The 20854-nt window shown below is 38.0% G+C and overlaps 1 protein-coding gene across 13 annotated transcripts in view; it reads right to left on the reverse strand.

Moving 5' to 3' along the window:
• Window positions 1-20854, reverse strand: part of Nrcam (neuronal cell adhesion molecule) — a 277714-nt gene that overhangs the window by 88851 nt on the left and 168009 nt on the right. The gene's annotated exons all lie outside the window — the stretch shown is intronic.

Consider the following 20854-nt stretch of genomic DNA (forward strand, 5'->3'; position numbering starts at 1 on the left):
AACTCTAAAAGGAAACTTAACTTTTAAATATTTAACCCTCAAAGACTGGAATAATCATTTATTCATAAATTACCTAAAATCAGTCCAGAACCATTTGCAGCGAGGGCCAGCCAAAGCTGTTCACTTCCCTGTCCTTATGATTTTTCCATTTAAAATACTTGTATTGAAAGTTCTCATAGGCTACCATATCTTTTTTAACAGATCAGGAAAACTTGGCTTTTAAACCAATCTGAAAGTGGTCACTTTTACTTTAGAGGGGAGACTAAATTGCTTTTCCATTCTGGAGGTCATCTCTTGGAATAGTTTAGGACATCTTTGAATGATTTTTTTCAACCCCCAAATGCAAATTTACCAGATGAACATTGAAGATCCAGGCCACCTTTCATTTACATTACAATCACCTATCTATCTTGGCTCTGAGTTCTAGGCCTCCCTCACTGCTGTTACCCTCCTTGACAGTGCTCATTAATTCCTTCTTAAGGATCTTCTTTGATTAAACATTGGTAGAAGCCATAGTTCCTTAAAAAGGCATTAAAATAAACTCTCAGTGCTCTGGCCTTAATTTCTCTTACCAACTTTACCCTCCTTCCATTTCCATATAATTAGTTTTTGTTTCTGTGGAATGATTTGTCTCTCCTATCTTCTTGTCTTGTTTATGCTATTCCCCTTACCTGGAATGCCTTTTCCAACAAATTTCCTTATCACATCCTGTTTTTTATAAGTCATATAAAAGAAACACTAGCTGATTACCCACGCTAGAAGTCATTTCACCATCACTTCTGAATTCCTAAAATTAGTTGTTTTAAGCATCACATATATTATTTACATATGTAAATTTGTGTGTGTGTGTGTGTGTGTGTGTGTGTGTGTGTGTGTGTGAGATGTGCTCTCTCCTCCTGTTCCTTAGGCAAGGATTGTGGCTCATCTCTGTTTCCTTCTTCTATTACCCAATACAGGGCATCTTGTACATAAAATCCTACATGGAACAAAATAATATCACAACAATCACCAACTAGAAAAATAGATTTAATACTTCATGTCTTCTTATTTCTGAAGAGAGGCAGGGGTGACCAAATAGTTCTCTTGAGTACATGGGGGAATGGTAGTATTTCCTACAATCTTAATTACAGAATTATTGGTATAGTTGTGTCTTTTTAAAATGTACATCTTTTCCACAAATTGTAAAATTTAAGGACTGCATCTCTCCTATTTCCCACTGCTTCCTGATAGTTCATCACAGTGCTCACAACATAGAAAAAAGTGAACAAACATTGTTGGATTAAAAAAAAGAATGAGGAAGAAGAAAGGAGAGGAGATATACATTTTTTGAGGTTCTAATTCAGATAATCTGACCATGATCTACTAACTTATATTTCTATTTATACCATTTATTTCGGGAGATCTAAATCTAATGAATATATTCAAATTAGTTGTGATATCATGCCAGTGTGTAGAATAAAGCTTAAATTTATGTATAAAGGGATATAATGCAGATAATATGTTTTGTTTGCAAGTGAAAAACAGGATAAAATACAGTATGATAGTTCTTATATAAGAAATACAAAGGAAAAACAGCTAACAGAGAATTATGCTTAAACAAATATTATTTTGTGAATGAAACATACATACTGTGTGATTTCATACATGAGCCAGGAAATTTCTATTTCTGTCTTACTATATATAAATATTCATGTCCAGAAAACATAGAGAAAGCTCATCTGAGCATTTCTGACCAAAATATGAACCAGACTGCCTGTGTGTGTGAGAGAGAGAGAGAGAGAGAAAGAGAGGGAGAGAGTGCATGCTCACAAAGAACATCTGTGTCATTCAACCAGATCTACTCAGGTCTTTCCTAATGTTCTTGTTGAAATGCTAATTCTGAATTTATACAACAGCTCCACAGAAAATACAAATAAATAACCCAAAATGTAGAGGCTAGGTAAGTATATCTTACATACTACATATATCAAGAAAAACAGCAGTTAAACTGAGACACAAATGGCCTGGTTCCTATGCCATGCTAATTAGGCTGATTATATTCAAGTGTCTACCTCTCCGAATAGGTGCTGGAGAAGTTGAATCCTTTCAAAAAACTATACTAATACATTGTAATGTCGATGAGATCTTAAAAGCTACATACAGTTTCTAAATTCTTTGTTTGCTATTTATTTTGCTTAGTTGCCTTAACTATTCAGCTTTCAAAACAAAGAAAACCACGATGCAGGCAACTTCATAAGCCCCAATCAGCCTTTTTACCTTTTCAGGAGTATACAAGTGCATAAAACCACAGCATGTTATAAAGAAAACAGATTTTTAAGAAAAATTGAGCCAGCACTTACTTAAAGAGACATGAGTAAATCTGTCTTCACACTGCTGGGAAGTCAGGAACTATGACAACTGATGATGTACTCTCTCCTCAGAAGTTATAGGTTAACTACACTGTTAGCTACAAAATTGTCTCTAGGAGAAGTTCTTTTAGTGGAGGACAAAGCAATGGTCCAGCCCATCCCTTGAAACCTATCCATGGAAAATCACCCACTCCTCCTACATCAGTCCTCATAGCTGAAAACCTAAGTGCTCAAGGACAGCATTAAGTACCCAGCACTCAATCAAACTTAAAATCAAATACAGCTACAGAAAATCGAGCTTTCTCTCAGTAAGAGTAATGTGCTCTGAATGCCTCACAAAGACAAACTACTGCTTTCCTTTTTCAGAATTGATGTAAACACCCTGGCCCAGCAGGAGCCCCATCTGCATCTATTTCACCTTGGAAGAGGATGGTCTCTTTTTAGTGATAATTGTAGACCAAATCTTAACTCTCTATGTAACTGTATTAACATGGATGAAAACCTCAATGTAAATAGAACATGATTTTTAGTTAAGTCTAAGAAGTATGTTAGATGGCAGTTTTCAAAAAAAAAACTTGTTATAGACATTTGCAAGCATGTTTGAATGTACAAACTATATTCTCATCTTCAGATAATAGATCACTGATATTTAAAGTAACCAAGAGTAGAGATAAACAGTAAAACTCTTTAATATTACATTTCATTAAGTTCACTAAAAGCGCCTTTCCTATTTGCATAGAGATCCTGTGAAACAGGAAGGAAAAAAGAACACTTCAAAATACTTTTCATCACTATGAAAGAAATAAAATTGAAAATTCCCTTGCTTATTTTTTGTGTGCATGTGTGTGTGTGTGCATTGTGTGTGTGTGTGTGTGTGTGTGTGTGTGTGTGTGCAGGTAAGTAAGTATACTGGTTCTGGGGCTTGGGCTCAGGGCTTGAGCACTGTCCCTGAGCTTTTCTGTTTAAGGCTAGTGCTCTACTACTTGAGTCATAGCTCCACTTCCAGCTTTTTTGGTGGTTAATTGGAGATAAAAGTCTCATAGACTTTCCTGTCCTGACTGGCTTCAAACCACACTCCTCATATGTCAGCCTCCCTAAGTAACTAGAATTATAGTGTGAACCATTGGCACCTGGAGTAAGAATCCCTTCTTTTGCCTCAAGTTCACACTAAATTATGGAGTACTACTTACTATATATGTCAAAAGAAAAAAGCCTAAGGCTTTGACAAAAGGCTCACAGCAAGCCAAAGAAAAGTAGCTATCTTGTTGAATACTTAATAACTCTTGTTCTCAGAAGGAAAATAAAAACTTGTTTTTCTTTCAAAAGAAAGATGAAATGATTTTAATTTTAAAAAATTAGCTCTGTAGTGGATGCTGAAAAGCATCTAACAATGAGCGATCCAACACAGACTAAACACATAACATGATCTATGTTCCTAGAGCCAGCAAACCAATAAGATTATATGGCTGACACCTGTGACACACTGGCCACCATGATCCATCACTGGTTGAGTTCCCTTGCATCACTAAGTGGGTATGGCATTTTCTTTCTAACTTTCCTTCCATAGTCTCATACTCAACTCTGTGATTGAATTATGGGCTTTGTAAATGGGCCATGGGTGACATTCATGTTCTTACTCCTTTTATTAATTCTAATTAATACATTTTTAATTTTTGAATTAGTGTTCACAGGTAATATAATGAGGCTTTGTGGGAGGTAGAGTGAATTAGAAATGTACATGTGCACAGGCCACTTTGAACATACTCACCCCTTTCATTATCATGTTCTCATTCTTCCCCTCCCTCTTCCCTGCCTTTTCAAACAGCACCGAGTGGGTTTACTATGCTGGTGCAATGTCACATCCTTCCATCCTCTTGATCACTTAGTATCTCCTCCTTCCCACACCCTTCACTAGGATCAGTTTCCTTCTAGACAGTGACAATCTCCTGTTTGCATGCATTATGCATAACCATTACTGTTTTCATCATCATTTTAGGTCTATATGCCCCAAATGAGGGATAATATGCAATATTTGGCTTTTTAAAGCTTGGTTTATCTCATCCTTACACAAATATTTAAATATAAAAAAATGACTACTCTTGAGTTGGCTGCCAAAGAATGAAAAAGAGCTAATAGATTTTGATTGTCTACTAAGATCTTCACACGGTTGCATATAGCAGAGTCCCATAGGCCTCTCACACTGTATTCCATGTAATGGTCCTCCCTGAAACTGAACCACACACTACACTGGCCCTGGCCTTTTAAACCAACAGCAAGTTTCAACACTAGAGACAAAGCACATTAAGAAGCTAATTTTAAAAGTGGATGATATATGCACCTTGTGCAACATTTATATGGCCCAAATGACCATCTATTACAAAGTAAACAACCAACAGCCCAGTTCCTCCCTAGGGAGGAACTTCCTATTACCAAGTTTTGGGAATCCTTCTTGAGATATGTTACATAAAAATATCAAAATATATTAAACAACATTTAAAGAATAGTTGGATTTAAAAATATAAAAAGTTTGCAGATTTGAAGTTGGATCATAAAAATATGCTGAAATCTTTTGATGAAATATTGTTCATTTTAATACACATGAAATACACACGGATTTTCTACATTTCTTTTACTTGACAGAGCAATGTCAAGAAGAGAAGTAGTATAACAGAAGTCCATGACAGAACTGAGAGACAAAAGATAAAACACAGCCAACGGAAAGTCTACATGTGTAGAACTAATAACCTGAGCAAGGATGGTGCCAGTTCCACATTTGTCCAGCCAGGTATCTGATGACAGTTGTCAGGATCAGCTATAGGTTCCAAATTGCTGATTAGAAAAGGATGATAGCTGAAGTAGGAGAGGAAAGGATTAGTTCTTAGGGAAGGAAAAGGAACATTCTTCTTATCCCCACCTCTAATCCAATCACAATCAGCAAACCAGAGGGGAGGAGACTACTCCACTTTGAATGCCTAACCTTGCTCAGTCTCTCTGCATTGACTCCACCATCCTGACCAAGGCTAAAACAACCAGTGTGGGTGTCTGAACAAAGGCAGGAAGCTGTAGAAAGCCTGTGAGATGACTTGGCAATTTGGGTGGGATTGAAGAGTGACCAAGTAAGTGGTAACAAATTCCTTTCTCATGGGGAGGATGAATAGGAGACAGGAAGAAAAAGTGAATCAGTAGTTCAGAGAAGGAATAAAAGCCAAAAGTCAAACAGAGGCAAGGCAGCTTGAGCAACTGTGACTAAGCAGAGGAGTTAAAAGCAGAATGAGGCCAGTGGGCAGCCAAGGATCAGTAGAAGCACAGATAGATTGCTGAATGGCCATGCCATTAATGAAACAGTGGACAGGCACCTGTCACTCTTGCACAATTATGAGAGCCAGGCCTAAATCTTTTGCTATCCCAAACAATGTTCCAATTCTCTATGAAGTTTGCCAAAATAGTGATTGTGGTTGAGTTGTCTCTGTTTATCTTCTGTCTATGTATTCCATAGCAAACCTTCATTGGTATGGAAGGTATGTTACATTGGTATCCCCCAGGGAATGGCCTTCCCAGTATCCCTCCTCTTGTGTCTGACCCTCTCATGGTCACTTTGAGTTTGTCCATATAACATACATTGTCTACTTAGATTTTAGCAAGTATTTTGCAAGTAGAGGTGTGGAGACATTTTTACTCTGGGGCTTAATCTCTTGTAGTGGTTTCTCTGTAAAGTCTGAATTATACTACTAATAAAAGAGAGGCCAATGGAAAGGACCTTAGAGTTAAAAGATCATTTTGAACACTCTGGCCCCAGATGAACTCCCACATAAAACAGAACAACCACTCTATCATCCCTCAGAGTATCGAGAAGCCATAAATTGTTCTTGTTTTAAGGAAGAGAACTTTGGAGTGGTTTGTTATACAGGTATCTGTAACACTGAATTAGCCAAAGGGCACATACTTAAGTTATATTTCTCTCATAATACTTATACTTGGAAATAAACAGGGGATGTTAACATTGATTGAGGATCATTGCCTATTTATTGTCATATATGTCAATTTATTCTGCAGAAGAGTAAAAATTAAGCTAAAGATTAGGGTGGGAGAGAGTGCAATGCTGTTTTCCTGTCTTCCTACCTTTGTTTACTGTTTTGCCAGTCCTGGGCCTTGAACTCAGGGCCTGGGCACAGTCCCCAAGCCTCTTTGTGCTCAGGGATAGCATTCTACCATTTGAGCTACAGCACCACTTCTTTTTCTGAGTGGTTTATTGGAGATAAAAGTCTCATGGACTTTTCTGCCTGGGATGGTTTCAAACCATGATCCTCAGATTTCAGCCTAGGATTAACAAATGTGAGCCCCTGGGTTCCTGGCTCTGTCCTCCTACCTTTTGTCTCCATACATCACATGAATTACACTAGAATTGTGTGTGTGTGTGTGTGTGTGTGTGTGTGTGTGTGTGTGTGTTCTGGTAATGGGGCTTGAACTTAGGGCCTTGGACTCTTACTCTGCACTCTGCATTTTTTTTTTATGCTTATGCCTGCTACACTATCACTTGATCCACAACTCCACTCCACTTCTGGCTTTTTGCTAGTTAACTGGAGATCAGAGTTTTAGGATTTGTCTGTCCAGATTGGCTTTGAACTTTGACCCTCAGATTTCAGCTAAGATTATAGGTGGCTAACCAGTGTCTGGTTTACACTAGAATCTTGAAAGTGTTCAGCTCCAGCTCTATTTTCTCTCACTCTCCCACCAAACAATAATCTGAAGGAAAAGGGAAGGTAAAAAAAAAAAAAAAGGAGGCCAAAGCACAGTGATAGAGCTGTTTCTTCACCACAAGGTCTACTTCCCAATTATTTCCTTCAGATAATATAAGAGAAACAAAATTCCAGTTTTTAAAAATGGAAACTAAGGAATTGGTCTAAAGGTGAAGGCTGAAATTTAATCTTGAATACTACTATTGAGAGTAACACATTTGAAAACATTTGTAGACCTATTAAATCAAGCTTAGTCCCTGACTATCTTCTTACATAGTGTAATTTCTAAAAAATATCACTGAAGGATCTGAAGTTGTTTATTAAAACTTCAACCAAAATAGAAAGGCCATGTGGATGGGTTATTAGTAGTCTAACTGTACTATCCCTTATCCCTTATCTACTTGTGGAGCAAACAATATGTAGACAATGGTAGCCATTTAATAGTAGATAATATCCCTGTCAGGCATTAAAAGAATCATGTCACATTTCTGAGGGCAAACTCTACTATTTTTGCTGGATAAGATGGACCATTCAAGACAGGCTTAGAGTACACAGGGGGCATAATACAGGGGAACACAGGGGACAGAATTATGCTTCTGTAAGAAAGTGACCTAGAGGTTTTGATGCTTAACACAATGTAACGTGTATCTCACTCCTGCTCCATGGTGTGTGAAGACTTCTGCTCCAGGCAGGCAGAGGCTCCAATTTTGTGTTGCTGTCATCTCAACAAAGTCTTACATTTTTCAGGGGACTCTAACTTTCCCCCAATACACATCTTTTCTCACAATCCATTGACCAGACAGACTCAGTGACTTCAATCACAAGAAAGCCTGGAAAACATTAGCATGCATGAGAAATGTGAATTTGTACTACCGTTGCAACACAGAGAGCATGATTAATCTCCAGTGAAATTGAAGTGCCATTTTGGGGGAAAGGATTTCACAAGGGACATTCTGTAGGATGGCAGTCGTATTGCTTTATCTCACTGATGAATCAGAGAGCAGAAAACTTGGGTGAGCCATAGCTTCTGTTCTGTGTGGGTGCTAGTTGGCTGAAACCACCCGCTCTGTCTCCTTCCCAGATGCATTTCTGAATCACTCTTTTCTGCAGTTGGCCTTTCCTCAAACATGGGTCTGGGCAAGAGCATTGGAGAGGAAAAAGATCCAGTTTTATCAAACCCAAGGGATACCACTCTTGCCATATCACAGATTACTAAAATCCTTACAGCAACATTTCAAAATAAATGTCACTATGCTTTCCAGGCCATGCATAATCACAGCAGAAGCATGAAAATGAGGAAATGAGACTGACAAGACATGAAAAATTATATTTTCCACTTGCTATCAGTGCTGGGGAAGGTATATTATCATAAGCCAAATAGCTGGAAATCCTTCATCCCAGCCAGAAGCTATTTCATATAAAGAACAAATCTCAGCTGCTTGCTGATATGCATTTGGTACAACAAAGGAATTACTAGTAAAACAGCAGTGCAATGCATAAAATATTTAGCTCCTGGTACATGTAATTTTCTTTAAACAGGTTCTGCTGAAAAAAAAAACCTGTTTATCAAAAACAAACAAATCAGTGAGTAACCATTTGCTTCCCAGAAAATTTGGCAGATTTCCTACAAAGAGCATCTTTCTTTTGAACACTGAGAATACAAGTCAGTTTCCAGAAGTGAAATATTAACTCTTCATGAGGACATGATCTCTGTACCAAGTACATAAAAGCATGTATGTTGCAACAATACGTTCTATAATATACAATTTAATCTAACAATTTGAGTAAGAACTTACTTTGAAATACTCTGCTGTCTGTGCTAAAAGAATGGTTTTTTTCAGGAGCCACTTTTTTTTTTTCTGAAGAAGTCATACTCTCCACTACTACTTATATAGACTCCATATAAAGAGTATATTCTGTTGCACTAGTAAGGAAAAAGGTAGTTCAGAGAACAGAAAAACCAGTAGAAGGAAAATAGTTTTGGCCCAATTATCCAATGCCCTGGAAGAATCAGGATTAAAAAAAAGTCTTTCCACATTGGTTGATAAAAGAAAGGTACTCATTACTTTACTTATGTAACTGTAACCCCCTCTGTACATCACATTTACAATATTTTTTAAAAAGAACATTAAATCTACAATTAATTTGTAGGCTTCATTTGAATTTATAGGAAAACTTTCTTTAGTTGGCAGACTGAACATTTATTTTTCCAAAGACAAATATTTGTAACCTTTTGGAAAGAGAATTGGAAATGAGAAGGAAAAGTGATCTAAGACAAAGACAAAGCAGCAAAAGAAGAGATGTGGATGGAATACATGTAAAATGTGATTTTCTTATGATTTCTTGATGTGTAATTTATAGTAATAAACAAAATATGGAATGAATAATACTTAGAAATAATTGCTTCTTTGAGCATATTAAAGGTATCATAAATATCTGAAGAAAAAGCTTTACTTAGAAGACCTTTAACAAATGCTTATCCCTAGGATTTTGCTAAGGTCTCTTCTCACCCTGACACTCCAAATTATGGGAGTGAACTCTGCTATGATGCAAATGGAACCAAATAAACCAGCCATCAATAGTGAGCTATTTGAGATGAAAAAAAAAGAGACTGGAAATTGAGAAAGGAGACTTAGGTGTTAAATTCTTCAAGACTGCTGCTTACTGGATCTAGACACTGGATTCAACAAAGAGAGGAATGATAAAAGTAGGTGATGCGAGCTGGGGCTTAGTTTCTCATCATAAAGAAATGAGCCTTGGGCTTTCAACTCAGATATAGCACTAGTGTCTATGTCTGGACATTGCTTGCTGGATCTTTGTCAGCCAAGCCACTTGGGAAATTAGAGAAGGAAAGGCAATTCAAAAGCCTGAGACATACCCAACAGTTTAAAAATAAGAAGGGTAGGTAAAGAACAAAATTCAGGTAGGAGGCAACAGAACAGGTCCAGGAGAAGCGACATGAAACTCATGTAATATCATAATAAAATCAAAACCATTTGAATAAACTGAGACAAACAGACAAGGAAAGCAGAACCTGGCAACATTCCCAGAATTAAGGGACCAAGTAGGCGTTGTTCAAAGAGCATTGGGTATGGGGATGCTCAGGAAAAGGAAGAAGAAACCACAAAAGTTTCTCTCTTGCCTATTAGCTTGCTCTAGTTGTAGAGGTAAGTTCTGGGTGCCTCTGGGCTCACCTTACTGGGACAAGGACAGCTTTTAAAATATGTCCAGTTAATCTGACTGAGAAAGGCTTTGAAATTATTGGTTTTGTCTCCTGTGGGAATCATAAATAAGAGTATCCTCAACCATTGTTAAAGTAATATACATTGTTAGTCTCCCACTCCTCTCATAACCCTTGAATACCTTCTGTTTTGTGTGTGTGTGTGTGTGTGTGTGTGTGTGTGTGTGTGTGTGTGTGTGTGTGTGTGTGTGTGTGTGTGTCTAGGTCTAAATACCTTCTAGAAACAACTATAGCTGATTTGTAGCTTTATAGGAACTCAGTAGTAACTTTTTGCCAGAGTTGGCAGTAAGAACAAGTCACAAATTCTCATGTTTTCTCTCTATATGTAGCTAATTCAGGAAATCCAGTTCTTATGTACAGATGTTGCAAATTGGACTTAAAGTACTAAGTGAACAAGCAGGAGAAGAAAAAAATCAGGTTTGAAAGATGAAGTTTTTATTTGAATCAAAAACAAAAGCTTGTGTGAAGAGAAGCTTTAGATGGAGGTAAACTACTCTCCACGCATTTCTCAATATTTTATTTAACAGGAGTAGCCAATAGTAGCAACCTCTACAATGTGCTAACATTTTAACCTGAAGAACGACCCTTCAAAACTAAGGAGAACGTGTATGCTGCTGTTTGCTGTCCACAGGCAGCATAGCCGAGAGCATGGCAGTGCTGCATTTAAAGAGGAGAGTTTCTTACTTTTACTTAGTTTTAAGGCTTGTAAAAACAGGTCTAATGTACTCAGAGGTCTTCAAAAGCCTGGCCAAACATTAAAACATGCATTGCACACTCATTAAATGTCAGATTTGGGTATTCTGTGGTGAATTCAGCATAATCCATACCCCTGAAGTGTTAGCTCTGGGCTTGGGAATGGGAAGTGAGCTGTCTGAGAACCCAGACTGAATATAAAACAATGTGGTGAGTGCCCTGCTAACAGAGGCCCTGGGCCTTTGGGGAGCATGGAGCAGGATGTGTCCAATTCTGCTTCAGAGGAAAGAGTTAGAGTCTTGGAAGAGTAACAAGAATAGTTCTGGCAGGGAAGAGGGAAGCTTTGAGCAGCCAAGCTACAAAGATATCAAAGTTATAGTGCATTTCTGACAAGTATCTACATGGGACCAAAGGATACAGAGAGAAGAATGAAGCAGAAATGTCCAGTAGGTGCCTGGTTTGAGGGAACTTAAATATTGTACAATGAGTTTTGATTTTATTATGATATTAGATGAGTTTCAAATATGAATACAGTGTGTTATAGAATTCTTATTTCAAAAGGAACATGCAAATGGTCATTTTCTTATATGCAGGAGTTCTAGAAGCTTCCATGAAAGTCAATTCAATCATTTGGGAATAAATTCTACACAGATCAATGGCTCCTTAGGATGGGGTGGGCAGAGAGGAGAGGGATAGAAACCAGGCAGAAGAGAACAGTTTTCATAAGGCTGCTGGGGCCAATTTATTATTATATAAAATGACAATAATATACCTAACCTCTTGCCAACTATCATTGCCATAATTATGAGACCACCACCACAACAACAACAATACCAATAACAACAACAACAACAACAACCCAGAAACTGCCAGTCCTCGTTGTGGTATACAGATGATTCTAGGATGTTATTTTAAAGAAAAAAAACTCAATTGTGCTTCCATCTGTAATATAAAATCTAAGAGAATAAATAGCTCTGTGGCTATTAAGTAATGAATAAATAACTCTGTGGCTATTAGGTAATTATTAAATATGAAACAAAGGAAAAAAATAATAAACTAAATGTCATCAAAAAATTTAAAAATATTTGGCCTTCAAAATATATGAATTAAGAAAATGCCATAGACTAGGAAGGGAAGTATGAATAAATTACTTATTTCATAAGGACTCATATAGAAAAACAGCACAAATCAAAAATAGAAAGACAAACATCTCAGCCAAAAGGAAGGCAAACAGTGAGATAGACATTTCTCCACAGAAGATACACTAATGTGTAATAAGCATATAAAAAGATACTTGGTACCACCAGTCATTAAGAGTATGCAAATTAAGTGGGGTGTTGGTGGCTCACACCTGTAATCCTAGCTACTCAGGAAGCTGAGATCTGAGGATGGTGGTTTAAAGCCAGCCCAGGCAGGAAACTCCATGAGACTCTTATCTCCAATAAACCACTCGGAAAACTGGAAGTGGCACTGTGGCTCAAGTGGTAAGGCACTTGCCTTGAGCTGAAGAGCTGAGGGACAGCACCCAGGCCCAGAGTTCAAGCCCTATGACTGACAAACAAAACAAAAAAAACAAGTACGCAAATGAAAGTGGAAATATGCTACCACTAATAACCACTAGAATGGGTATTCACACATACGATAATATCCAAGGTTAGTGAAAATGTAGAAAAACGGAAATTCTTATATGTTGTTTTGGAAAGGTACAAACATAACACTTTGGAAAACAGTTTGGAAAGTTCTCAAAAATTAAAGATCCATTTTCTATACAACCAAGCAATTTCACTACTAGGTAAGAAACCAAGACAACTTGTAAGCAACGTACACAGGACTAATTATATTAACCAAACAATTGGAAAATCAGTCAATGGAGAGAGAATAAAAAAATACATTATAAACTACTGATACATGGAACAGCATGCACCATAGATCAAATGCTCAAAAGTATGCTAAGTGAAAGAAAACAGACAAAAAAGACCACCCGTGAGTCTACTTACGTCATACAGTTCAGTGTTTGCCTGGGGCCTGGGTGCAACAAGACTCACTGCCAGCTGGCTGGGCACATTTCTTTCAGCTGATGGCAGTGTTCTCCATCTAGATTGGGGCGAGGTTTAACAGCTGAAGAGGCAACTGCACTAAAACTCATCAAACTAAATTTTGGAGTTTATAAGCTATACCTCAAGGGGCTAGAAATGTGGCTTAGTGCTAGAGTGCTTGCTGAGCATACATAAAGCCCTGGGTTAGAGTCCTTAGTACCATATAAACAGAAAAAGTTGGAAGTGGCACTATGGCTCAAGTGGTAGAATACTAGCCTTTAGCAAAAGAAGCTCAGGACAGTGCCCAGGCTCTGAGTTCAAGCCCCAGGACTGCCCTCCTCCCCGCAAAAAGATATCCTCCATAAAACTATAAAAAATACTAAAAGAACTTGAACAGCCTGCGTATTCTAAATTAAGAGACTTTAGAGGACACAGCCCTGCTGTCTATGGCCCTGGTAGATGTGCTTTCATAGACAATACTCATCCTAGTATTAGTGTGAGTTAAATTACCCTACTTCTAAATAAAGAAAATGAAGCAATACTAAAGAAAATGGCAGACAGTACATTAGTATATGAATTGGAGTTTTTGAAAGAAATTGTGAAGGAATGGTAGATAGAAGACTATTCAAATGAAAATAAATAATCCCAATGAAAAGAAACTACATTTGCTATTTTTTATAGTAACATTCTTATCACCATCTGCAAATCAGCTTCCTTCAAGAAACATATAACTATTTTCAGTTTTTCTCAAAATGATTTTCATGATAAATTAAACTTCACTTCTATGTAAGATGGTTTCAAATCAAAATTACTTTTAGCCTTATATTCATTTCCGGCTTATTGGTGGCACACAAGATATTAAACATAAGTCAGGCACAGCGGATCTATTCCCTCCAAGAATCAAATGAACACATTTATTCCTTTAGTCTTTATATACCACACCACCTCCCTGTCTACATTCCCTGGCACACTGAGATTATAAATACTTTCAAAAGTCAATGCTATTTATTTCTACCTAAGAAAAAATGATTTCTCTCTAAGAAAAAATGATTTAGGAAAAAAGAAAAACATCAGCCTCTGTTCTGTGCCATCCATTTGCTTACACAGAGCAGGAGCCTGGGTCTCTCTATGTTGAAAAAAGAAAATGATTGTCTATGGATTGAGATGGAAATTTTGTCCATTTCCTTCCTTAGTTAACATCTTAAGCTCCATTACTGAAAGATGGAAAGCTGGATAAAATGGCAATTGGTCCTTTAACCCAACATCCTTGTTTACAATGCCTTCTCTTCATTATTCCCACCATTCCTGTTCTTTTTTTTTTTTTTTTGTGGGTTATGGGGCTTGAATTCTGGGCTTGGGCGCTGTTCCTCAGCTCTTCAGCTCAAAACGAGTGCTCTACCACTTGAGCCACAGTGCCACATACGGTTTCTAGTGGTTTATTGTAGATAAGAGTCTCATGGGCTTTCCTGCCCGGGTTGGCTTTGAACCGAGATCCTCAGCTCTCAGCCTCCTGAGTAGCTAGGATTACAGGCATGAGCCACCAGCGCCCGGCTCCATTCTTGTTCTTGGCCTCACATTTCCCCATTCTCCAGGAACTATTTTATCTTCCCTTCATTCTCTTTCTAGCCTAGCTCCCATGGACATTCTTCACAATGCTTCCTATACCTGAACCATTCTTTTCAATCTTTTCAAGTCCTTTTTCCTTTTGTTTTCACATCTTTACATTCTATTTTTTTGGTGGGAGGGGGCAGTCCGGGGCTTGAAATAAGGCCTCTTTGTGCTCAAGGCTAGCACTCTACCACATACACTCAGCACCACTTCCAGCTTTTTCTGAGCAGTTTATTGGAGATAAGATTCTCACAAACTTTCCTGCTCAGGTTGGCTTCGAACCAAAATCCTCAAATCTCAGCCTCTTGAATAGCTAGGATTACAGGCGTGAGCCACTGGGGCCCAGCTTCATTACATTCTTGCTTAGGAAAATCCCAATTAAGGGCAGCTTTGCCTATAATAAGCCCCAAATCTCCAACTGACTCTCACACACACACACACACACACACACACACACACACACACACACACACACACATCACATAGTAGAGTGACTAATGAGGGTTGGGCTGTAGAATCAGACTGTATTTTCAGTCTTTGCTTTATCATTTAGACCCCACTGCATTGCTTATGTTACATACATACTCAATAACTTAGACTCCTTCTCCAACTCACCTCCCTCTAGGGTTGTTGTGGATAAGTGAGGAACAGATAGTGCACAATAATGTGACACTTAGTGGATAACTCAGTAAATGATGACTATTACAATCACACAACCATCACACTAGATTCACTTAGCCTCTGCCTTTCTAGTTTTTCTTCTTATTCCCTTTGTCACAAGCCTAACAATCACACTGATATCCATGCTTTTCACTTTTATTCATTCTACCTAGAACATGTTTTCCTATTTTCTACTTTACCATTAATCTCATGGTCAGGATTCCCATCTTTCTACTGGCCAGAAACTAAGGTCACTCTTTTGGAACACACTGCTCAAAACAGTGGCCAATGACAGAGGCCTACTTACATTCAAATTAACTAAACTTAACCCAAATCAACACTCAGGTACCCAATAGCCACATTTGACTTGGTAGTGATTGCCATGCAAATTTTTAAAAATAATTTTTATCAATTTAAAATATTTTTTATCCTGGCAGGAAGATCTAGTAGACAGAGCTGTCTACAGTAATGACTTTACTAGCTTTCTGTCAAAGAGCAAGTGAATTTTCATAGAAGTTCTCATAGCTTCAGGTTTTGAGTATGGGTCATTTTTTTCTGTATAAGTTTTGAGCTTTTTCAAGGATCACACATAAAAGTATGAATATGCTAAATGAATTAAAAAGCTTCTACCCTTTAACTTCTATATGTCTAGAAGTGAAGAGCCATGGTTGCTTTCAGGAACTGTTCCTCTTGACTTTGTCTTATTTTGCTTCCTACTCCATTTTTCAAACCATACCTAATCCTTCTTTATTCAGTTCCTGGATTACTTAACTCCTGGCCTCTTGCCTCTCCTCTGATGTATGTCTTCCTGGCTTGGCTAAAATGTCCTGCCCTTGTGGCTCATTCTGTGGCTTCCCATCTAAGTCTTTTCTTTCTCTTCTTTCATAGGATTATACTTGTTTCAGGCCCCTCTAAATCCCTAACCTGTTCAGGCAAGCACAGCTCTAGACTATATGGCTATACTTAATAAAGATTTGTTGAAGAATGAATAGACAGGCTACTATTTTAAGAGGGCTGAGGTCTAAAGGAGGAGGCAGGAGAGGACAAAAGCTGGGACAGGAGAAACAGCATAGAGAAGTGCACAGAGATGAGTAGTGTGGCTCAATTCACATACAGACAACTCTCCCAAGCAGCTGTGTAAACTATAGCTCAGGAAGAAGCATTTATCCACTGGGTCAAATGTTCACTCCTTGCTTCTCTGGTTTATGTATGCATTCTGAAGCATGGCACTAGTGAATTTGGCTAGTTTGTCAATACAGGAAATCTTTTTTTTTCCAGGATGGAAAATGCAACTGATAGTTGTGTGAAGTTGGTGGGATAACCCGCAAATCTGAATTCCTGGCAAGGTTTCAAGTATCAATAAAAAACTGGTTGCTAACAGAGGGACAACTGAACAGTTCAGTGTTTGGGTTCCCAAAGGAGCTCTGAGATGAAGGGAAAGTGTGAGGAGGAAGATGTGAAGAAGGATCCAGGGGCAGAGAAGGGATGGAAAAACTGAATCCATTATAATCTAGAATTTTGTCTGGGAGTCAAATCCACTCTGAATGATTTCCCATATATCCTCTTATTTCAAGACTTAATGCTAATAAAACCACCCTGAAACCTCCTTTCAGATTTTGACTTTTCATGAGATTTTTCAAATCATTATTAAACCACTGAAGGTCCAGGTAATTGTTATTGGTTCTAAGGATCAATAAAGTTGGTCTTCCATCAGATTTCCCAAGCATTGCTTTGTTTTCAGCACTTGTCAAACTACAACTGACTACATTAGGTCTAACTAACTACATTAGCCATTTTCTTCCATACATGGTCTATAACTAGTAGATATCTTTCTGAAAATAAGAAATTGCAAATATTATTGCTATGATATTGCTATGTCCACCCATATTTCCTTGATGAGCAATTTTTTATAAAGTTTTGGGTTCCTTTCCATGAATCACAGACTTGAATGGGCAAAGGTACACTAATAAATATTTGTTTTCTGCCTACACACTAGGCAGAAAGACAAAAAAAAAAAAAAAGAAAGTATCCCCATGAGACTTGATGCATTGTGAACCAAAACAAATTCTTCTCAGCTGTTCGTTCTATTTTTGCTTCATCTATGAGCAGCTTTGAATAGATACACCTGAATGGCAGCCTCGTTTTGTACCATTTAGGGATCCTGTGCCTCCTGTCCTAGGCATCACCAATCTTCAGAATCCACTCTGCACTCAGACATGAACAATTCTGTAGTTTAAGGGAGTTAGTGTTTTGGGGCTACTCCTGACCACTGGAGCATCTGCAGCCATTGAACAAACACATTCCTGTTTCATAACCTGGTAGAAAATGAGAGCTTCATAGATCCCCAAACAGGTGCCTGTGGGATCAAACGGCCAAGGGAATAATGCATTTTTGTGTTGGCTTTCTCCCTTGGTCTGTTTCATTGTAGCTATTGAGTATTTCTGCTGCCTAAGATCACATTTCAAAATAAATATTGTTGTACAGCCTAGCAGTGTTTAGTTCTGCTCTGGGGGACTCTTGCCTAAGACAAGTGGGTATCAGTATTAGATTAGATCAATAAAATCTCATCCTCTGCATCTGTCCTCCAGAAGCACATAACCTATGACTGGCCTCTGATGTATCATTGACTTATTTCCTAAGTATTTTTCAACTGCGGTGATATGTCTCTTCAAGACTACAGGAGGAAATAGGAAAGGAACAGATATTCAGTATGCACTTAAGTCCACAGCCTTGTTTTAGTGCTCTTACTTATTTTTTTAATTTTATTTTTATTGTCAAGGTGATGTACAGAGGGGTTACAGTTACTATAAGTAAGGTAATAAGTACCTTCCTTGTCAAACTTGTTACCTCTTACCTCATTTTTCTCCTACTTTCCCTCCCCCCCAACACACAGAAGTTGTATAAATCATTGTGTATATCACTGTTGTATCGGTTCCCCTCTTGTCCTTTGTCTTACCATTCTGTTGTTCCCTTTCCTTTCTCTAATTCAAATAAATGTATATATAGTATCAGGGTACCAAAATCAAATACAGCGACAACAGGGGATGATATACCAACAACAACAAAGAAAAACCTACTGTGTCCATGTCTTGTGTTCATTTTGCTTAGCATCATCTTATATGGTAATATGTACATAGCTATTGAGCTATTCGGCTCATCTGCTAAGATTATCCTAGACATATACTAAAAAATATTATTGCAAATAAGAGAAACCATGGGACCTATGTTTCTTTGGGTCTGGCTTACTTCACTTAATATGATGTTTTTCCAAGTCTTTACATTTCCTTATGAATAAGGTACTGTCACTCTTTCCAATGGAAGCATAGAATTCAATTATATATACATAATATTATATATATATATATATATATATATATATACAGAGAGAGAATGTGATATATATTTTTTCTTTATCCATTAATCTACTGAGGGGAATCTAAGTTGGTTCCATATATCTTAGCTATGATGAATAATGCTAAGATAAACACACTTGTGCTGGTAGCTTTAGTATGGCCTTGTTTGTGATCATTTGGGTAATGCCCAGAAGTGGGATTGCTGGGTCATAAGGGAGTTCTACGTGGAGTCTTTTGAGGAACCTCCATACTGCTTTCCAGAGTGGTTGAACAAGTTTACACTCCCACTAACAGTGCAGTAGTGTTCCCTTTTGGCCACATCTCCTCCAGCATCTGCTGTTATTACATTTCTTGATTATAACCATTCTAACTGGGGTAAGGTAGAATCTCAATGTTGTTTTGATTTGCATTTCTTTTATGGCCAGAGAAGTTAAGTGCTCTTACTTATTATGCCTTTGTATACAATGAGAAAACAGGTACAGAAAAACCAGATGAATCATCTAGAACACATAAGAATTCAAGCCAGGAGTTACACCCAATGTTGTGGGGTCAAAATTCATAATCTCTCTATAAAGAGTCTGAAGAGTAGATAAGCCCTGATTACAAGTCTTGATTTTCCCCTTTCTTCCTTATTTATTCCTCACAGTTCTGTAAGACAGGCTTTAGTCAAGGTAGGCTCATCTAGATTTGTAGTTGCACTCTCTTCCTGAGTCATTTCTTCTTGAGATTCTGGAGTTTTCTTCCATCATCTGCCTTAGGGAACCTAAGATGCTATGTGTCTCCTTATAACTCTTTGGCCTTTGGTTTAAAAAGCCTTCTGCCGTATTGGCTAGAAGCCTTTTCTTCTTTTTTCTTTCCCATCCTTTGGGTTATCTGTTTCTACCATGAAGCCTATTGGCTTAGGTTTCTATTTACCTTTGCCTCACTGGAAGTATAACTACACACTCCCTGTTGCACACTCCTTCATTCTATACAGGAGGGCACAAACCATAACTTGAAGTGCTTCTCAGACATCTTCAATGTCTCCTCAAGCTCAGATACCAGCTTGCTTTGGGGAAGATAGTATAAAGAAGGTAAGATCCTGGGAGGCCATGGAAGATGTCTTTATCATCTACTGTGCTTGATTAGAGTGACATCTTGTCTCTGTGCCCCCTCAGAACTATCCTGACAGCCATCCAACAGCAAACCTTTAATTTCATCTCAAGCTGGAGGAGAAATAGCCAAATCATATTCTTTTATGTATTTGTTCGATTTAATCCTGTACATCAAACAAATTTTCAGAAAATAATTTTGTTATTTGCCTATCTACTTTTTTTCTCTTCTTCTTTTTTTTGGGAGAGAGGGTAGGAAATGAGCACTAATATCCTTTCTCTCCAAATGCAAATACAGGGATAACAGTAACTTCAGTGGTTAGAGAGCAATAAATCATTTGCCTACAGATGACGGAGCTAGTCTGGGCCACTTTCCTAACAGGTGCAGAATGACACAAGAGCCTACTGCGGTGATTGCCTCAAGTCTGAGTGTCCTCATCAAGCACTACTGAAATGGGGCCTGGCCACTTCCTGCCAACACCATCTGGCAGGTGCTGGGGTTTTACAGTCATAAACCCGGCTGTGTAATTGCTTCAAATCATGGGGTGCTTCTCTGAAGCTCTTACCCCTGCCATGAGAACAACTGTCACACAGAAACCACTTAGGAAACTAGAAGTCATTCCTCTAACCCACTCTTCAGCACTGGGCTCAAGGCTTCTGCGATGGCTTAATCAGAAAAAGCTCATGTTCATGTTGGGTAGATGCCCCAGTAAGGAACATGAGTCTGACAGCTGAAGGTGACCTAGGCGAGGCCTCATATCAGCCCAGTCTGAACAGCTCCTGACCTTTACTTACCTTAGTATACACTCAGGTCTTTCCACACTGCATTGTCTGCTTTAAATTGAAACATATTACTACTATTCACTGTTCTGTATGTGAAAATGTGGTATGACTTACCATATTCCTTACTTCTCTCTATATAATGTTCTCTCTTCATTTATCTAAGATGACATATTTGACACTGCATTATTTCATTGGTAATTATGTTTAGATTCTCTACAAGCTGAATTATATGTTTTTTAACCAAAAAAGATAATGTATAGCCAGGACCCATGAGAAACTCATTAAGTATCATAAAAGCATGGGGG

The sequence above is a fragment of the Dipodomys spectabilis genome, unplaced genomic scaffold, assembly GCF_019054845.1.
Source record: "Dipodomys spectabilis isolate Male_0828 unplaced genomic scaffold, ASM1905484v1 ptg000089l, whole genome shotgun sequence".
NCBI classification, from domain to species: Eukaryota; Metazoa; Chordata; class Mammalia; order Rodentia; family Heteromyidae; genus Dipodomys; species Dipodomys spectabilis.